This window comes from Silene latifolia, chromosome X (assembly GCF_048544455.1).
Source record: "Silene latifolia isolate original U9 population chromosome X, ASM4854445v1, whole genome shotgun sequence".
NCBI lineage: Eukaryota > Viridiplantae > Streptophyta > Magnoliopsida > Caryophyllales > Caryophyllaceae > Silene > Silene latifolia.
In genome coordinates, this window is record NC_133537.1 from 157,526,973 (window position 1) to 157,533,894 (window position 6,922).

Below are 6,922 nucleotides of genomic sequence, written 5' to 3' on the forward strand. Positions count from 1 at the left end.
TAGCACTACTACAAAAACAGGCTTAGAGAACAGTTGAAATTAGCTTTAGAGAACGCCTCTAAGGCGTTCTCCAACTCAGTGTTCTCTAAAGCTTAGAGAACGGTTAGAAGAGGCGTTTTATATTCACAATCATAGAGAACACTTCTGCTTGCGACTGTTCTCTATTCTTTTTTAGTTTTTCAAAAAAAAAAATAAAAAAAAATCAATATTGACGATATAATGAATAAAATTAATACTCCGTATTTTTTATTGTAACCATTTAAATATCATTATAACCAAATACCAATACCAATACAATCGTTTCACAACAAAATTATGCTTATACAGTACATCAGCCAAAACAGCCCTACTACATAACTTCAACATACACCCAATTGATGCACTAAGAACACACATAATCTCAATTTAAATCTTGCTGCAACTTCACGCGGCACAGCCTGCGATAACATCAGCTGAACCACTTGCGAGTAATGGGAAATAAAGGTAACTTGTTTCCAGTATTACCTGTCACTAGTCACGAAGAAGAACAATACTTGAGATATGAGAATTAACACTAGTTTAGAATAAAATGACATACGAAAAGCTATAAGGGTAGGGCTAGTGAGTACGATAAACATGTATCTATACACTGTTCGAAAAGTTATTGTCAAGTTTCAATACAAGCGAAGACGAGAAATAAGTCGACATTTGTATTTAAGAGAACTAAAAATAGACAAATGATAAATACTAGCCAATTATTACCTGAACCGTTGCACTTATAGGGGATGAAGTATTGAATTCCTAAGACACTAAGGTCTTCACATAAAGTAATAATTATGTGACAAATACACCAAACATGAATGAATTAGCTCGAAACAGATAAGGGGCAAAAGAGTATTTCAATAGTAGATAATTGCCTCATATGAAGTCAAAGAGTATTTGTTCCAAGGTATGATTGAGGAATTATTAAAGTTGATGGACATTGTTGTAGCCAACATCAGACCACGTAAATCAAAGGCCGCCAAAAATAGACATACACAAGTACTCGTGATCCCAATATTCATTTTTAAAAACACAGTCGAATCATGGCCTTGTTCCTACTACGTTCAATGCAGGTTGCACTAATAAATAGGGAAAGACATAGGAACTGGTCAGGATTGAACCGACAAAGAGAAAATAAGCGTGGCCTTGTTCCTAATACGTTCAATTTGCTTCGCCAAGTACTGTATCACTTTTAAATAAGCAATTCTAGAAGCAAGCTTCAAAAAATGTCTTTGCATCAGTTTTGTCCAATTATACAAGTCAATCAAATTATACAAGTCAAACATAAGTTTAAATAGAGTGTTTTGGGGGTGAGATTATGAGGTTCAACATCAAATTTCCATTTGAAAACCTTGAACAAGTAGTTTTATGCGGCACGACAAGGTACAAACCTAAAATATCAATGTATCTCAAAAGGAAACATGTGTATATCTGCCAATTTATGTATTTGTGAAAATAGAGGTACTAAGTAGTAGATTCTAGAACATAGACTAAAGTCTAAAACCATGGAAAAGCAACTCAAAAGTTCATACTTTAAGAGGACGAAAGATGTTACTCAGACAGTAAATGTTTTTGAAATTCCGACCCGTATTTGTTGCGATCCGTTTCATTACTTTCACGACATCCCCATATCGATTTTTTTGAAACCGTTACTGCATTACCAACTGATCACGCATGTTTATACCATGGGTGATGGAAGAACTCTGAGTTCCATATTGGGGAATTGTATTTAGACATCAATTACCCCTTTATGATGGTATAATCATTATACTTCCTCCCCTCTCCCTTCTCGTCCCCTCTTCCACTACCACGAGTTCCATTGTTTTCCCAATTCATTCTTACTGTTTTATCAAAAACATGTCTCAAAAGAACATGTAACAACTTACTTAAAAGAGAAAGAATATTACGGAATTCACACTCATAATCACATGATCAAGCTTCATCGGTATAGCTAGAGCAATGATCAACAATATCAAATTGTTCGATATGATTAATCTTAGCCAACAACAAAATTAATTATCAGAAATGCATTTCACAATATCAACCGAAAAATTGCCAATTCGCATTGATTCATATATTATCACCAGATTGAATTTCATCACATAGTACTTCGATAGTTTCCATCCTGAAATCTTTTACATGTTACAGTATTTCATCACCGGATTATTATCAGAAATGCATTTCAAAATAAACTCCTTCGATTATCTCCTCTTTTACATGTAACAAGTACTTATTAATGGTCAGTATAGTTTCCGTCCCGAAATCTTTCGTCTGCCCCTTCTTTCTTATTGTCAAATTATGATGTTTTGCTATGGACATAATGACATTTGATATCAATTGCTAAAATCAAATAACCAGTGGATACAACTACTGGATATTGTAACCACAATCCGCATTTCAATGATAAGCAAAGAAATCCTCAAAGATATAATCTATTGTAACAATGATAACAGATATAAAATCGGAACAAACCTTGTCGAAATACTTGACATGAACCACATCACATATATTCGGTTGCTGCTCAGTGCATAAAAGCTTTGCAAATCGGCAATCCTGAATTTCAATAAAAAAACCTCACCAAAAATCAAATAAATCAATAAACCCTAAAAAATCAATCATGAAAAACTAAACAATCGATCGTTGATTCTCAGTTTTTGTACTTACAAGGTGCGTAACACAACCTCACTTAGCAAACTATATAATAAAATCAAAATAGCAATAATAATCTGCAATTTTTCATAGAAACAAGTAAATTAATTTCTCGATTCATAAGCACAATTCGGACCTTAACAAAATAAATCCCCAAAATTTGGATAAGATGTGCAAACCGTAGGAATTTCGATCATGATGAAGAGGCTGAGGTGGTGGTGTGACCGACAACGTAAGGCGGTAGGAGGCAGTTGTCGACGAAGGAGATAATAGAAATTAAAAGGGGGAGTGGTGGGTGGACTCCTGGGTTTAAGTTTGTTTTGGTTTAATTTTTATTTATGTTAGACGAGAGGATGCCAGTTACTCAATTAGGATAGATGTAGTACTTGAATTTCCAATTATTTTTATTTTAAAAAAGATAGAGAACTGTTAATATAAAAAGCGTTCTCTATTCTTGTTTTTACACAACGCTTATTCAAGGAAAGCGTTCTCTTTATTCCTAGAGAACGGTAATATAACTTGACCGTTCTCTATTATGTGTTACTTATTCCTTTTTTTGTAGTAGTGTAGGTTCTATGGATGACCATGACTGCTTATGGTAATTCCATTTTCATTGACATGAATAACCTACGTTTCTCGTTGATTTGATGTGTATATCTCAACACCTATCCAACATCCCATGATGTGACTGGATTCATCATAGTCCATTTTCATCCAGAATTGAAAACTCAAATACTTCTTTGTGAAAGATAGTACTAGCTCGTCATTCTCAATGAGTAATGAGTTATAAATTTTACAAGATGATTGCTCCCACTAAATTTCATGTCTTCACATGATAATTTCAAACTCTCACTCAATTCCACATGTTTCGTAATTGATTACTCAATTGAAACATTACAAGAATTGAAATACATTTTGCTTTGCCAAGTCATTAAGATTAAAACCATATATGTTCCCAACATATCCTTTCAAAATACCTATTTTGAAAAGGTTTCAGTCTTAAACTTATGGAAAGAGATTTTAATCTCTAACTCATTCATTTTTATTATGATGCGTAACAACGTCATTATTTAAATGTGAAATTCTATTTAATACACGTCCTTCTCAAAATACCCTTTTCCGGAAGGAGGTTTAACCATTTCATTTTCATAATGAGGTTAAGTAATGACACTAACGTGGTTAACAATTAACTTAGCTTTTGTAGATATCGGCATATCTTCCTTTGCAACTTTTAATCATAAATCTCATTTATATTCAAGGATGCAACTTTGTTTCATTTAGGCTCTTAAGTAAATATCAACATTGAAACTCTATTTATATCTAGGTCATAAACTAGCAAAATCTCTTGTAGAGACTTTTCTTTAGTCATTTTCTTTCAAAACTTTCTTTTGGTCTCCTCGTGTAGTTATCTTAGGAACATATTCTTTTGATTATTTCACTTGGTCTCTTTTGTCATGTTGATCTCATCTATTCGAGACCATAGATCTCATCTATTCATGTATACTATCTATTTAGGTATACAAATCATTCTTTCTTTCGTAGATCTCATTTACTCAAGCATACAAATTATTCTTTGTATTCTTTGTGTCTTCATTTTTCTCCCACTCTATCTTTAGAATAAATACAGTAGATATTTAAAGATAGCTTATGAGACACAAATGCTGATTTTGAAGTAGAAGGAGGAATATCTCATAGATTGACTAATTGTTTTTAGATTTGATGGGTTTACTTGGTAATTGACATTTCTTTAGGAGAGTTCAACTGAAGGAAATGTAGATTCATATACAAATTAACATACTCATATATGTCGAAATTAATTTGTCATAAAATTAAATACGGATTTTATGCATGCAAACAATATAAATATAATAGAGAAGAAATCATCCTTACATTGTGATTTCGGTTCTAATGGGCACAAAAGAAATCTCCTTTTCTTTTGTTCTTGAGCTTTCCTTTTGGATGAACAAGATTCAAGGGTAGAATCTCTCCCAAAGATGAATACCCAAGGTAACCACTAAAAAGACTAATATTATTTGATCTAGAACAATATTAATCTTACCAAAAATTGACCCAAAATATTATTTTGCACTCTATAATTTCGGAATAGAGTAGAAGCATTTTTTGGAGTTTTTATCTCTCTAATTTCATAAGATGTAGAGAGTATTTTCTTATTCTTTCTCTAGGAAAAATATGCAAAAAGTATGAATGAATAATTGATAGAGAAAACTCTCTATTAGCCCTTGAAAAACCGGTTGCCAAGAGTGAGAGGGAGCCAATGCATGGTGTAGTTTTTCTTTTCAAGAAAACATAGGCATGCAAGGCTATGGCTAGGTCTAATTATGTTGTTTTCCACTCAAAATATAACATAATTTAAAACACCATACTCCCTTCTAATTTTCGGTCCAAATAAGATAAAATGGATTCCATTTTATCTTTGTCAATTTGTCAATATGTCATATGTCACATGTTACATAAAATTGTTATGTATTTTTAACTTATTAAAAATCAACGTATTATCAAAAATACGTCATAAACAAAAACGACTTAGTAATTCATAATTACTTGTACCAAAAATTTTACCAATTTATAAATCACAACATCTTGTATTTATAATAATTTATTCATTCAAATGCAATTGTTTCTATAAACAATAATTTCATCTAAGTAACGAAACAATTCGATTACTTAGACCGTATCTTATTTAATCAAATTTCAATAAGACAAGTAAATATTACTTCCAAAAACGTCCGTCAATTTTAAGTAATTTAATTAACCCGTATCGTCATACGATCAATTAAATGATCAATTTAGTGTGTTACTCTTTAGGTATGACCTAAGGGGATCAACTGGTCACCACCGTCGCACGACAGTAATGTCAAACTCTAGTCAGCCAATCATTACCGATATGTGTGGACCAGTTGACTGTAAAATATTACATCCCACATGTATTCTTAAAATGAGATTTAATAATGATATTTAAATCATGTGATCGCACTATTGTTGAGGACACATTTCCCAACAATCTCCCACTTGTCCTCGACAAGTGTGCGTCACCAATTCTCTTGTCCTATTACTATCTCCCACTCAATGCAAGGTGTCTTTCAGGTCGTACTTGCAAGTGATCATATCGAGAGTGGTTTCCTCGATCTGGAGAATAACTGATTGACCGGATTTATCCACTCTGGATACCTTCCGAGCGTGGCCACGCATTTCCAGTTCATTACTCCTCGAGATATTGTTTTAACCCTGACAAGGGGATGGACAATTCCTATCGCACTCATTCCCTTCGACTAGCCACAGTCATCATAACCCAAAATATGCCCATTTGACCCCATTTTCGAAGGTCGTAGTAACACAAATCAAAGTTAATCTGAAACTGAGCCATCTTAGGTGAATAGTCTTTAGTCAAAAGAATCGACTCATTTGAATACTATAGCAGCTCTCGCCACGACCAGGCTATATAAATTTGCCAGAACTCTATAAGCGGTCATTAGGCCCGACAAAACGTTCCTAATGAGTCGCTATGTGATCGACTAGTCATCTCACATGACTCTATGGCACTTGAACTTGCCATCAATCGCATCACACTCTAGTCACTTCGAGACGTCACCTCATACAAGTGACTATGGGCGAATACAATGTTAATCCGTGTTCACTTTAACGGGGTTCAATTGTCACTACAACCCGATTGGATGTAACAAAGTATAAAAGGAGTTTTTAAAGAAAAACTCGAACGACAAATGCGATTATCACATATGAATAGTCAATGCCTGATTACTATTTCATATTCTATAATCTAATTTGATCTTGCATGTAGTTTTTCATTTCAATTCAATTGAAATGACATGACTCATCATGTTTAGCCTTTGAGAAGGCTTTGGTTAGTAGGTTTTATCAACTTCTTGTACCTTACTCAACCTTACTACATATTCGTTTTCCTTTGTAATGTATACATTTGCATCACAAAACTTTCTGAGTACGTGTCGAGATCCAATCAAGACATAGGCCCTCTTAACCTAAGAATAGCTCCCACTGGTTTCACAGTGTGCGGGACTCATCCTCTTGCACATCCCATGATTGCAAGTGTACTCAATTTCCGTTATAAATATCTCTCATTGTTCTTTATTGCTTAGAACGATTCTAGAAAATCTGCTTCTTAATTAACATAGCCACAATGGTATCTTAACCATCCTAATGTGTTTTGATTATGGTTTTGTCGGAAACCATGCGCAACCTCAATTGTCAATTGTCA

General features: G+C 33.5%; 1 long non-coding RNA gene across 1 annotated transcript; it reads right to left on the reverse strand.

Annotated features, from left to right (window-relative positions):
* Window positions 1–239: 239 nt before the first annotated feature.
* LOC141623693 (uncharacterized) lies at window positions 240–3,033 on the reverse strand. Its single transcript, XR_012533524.1, has 3 exons — window positions 2,807–3,033; window positions 2,494–2,574; window positions 240–510 (listed from the first exon to the last, which is right to left on the reverse strand). It is a non-coding gene; the product is annotated as an uncharacterized LOC141623693 (long non-coding RNA).
* Window positions 3,034–6,922: the final 3,889 nt, after the last annotated feature.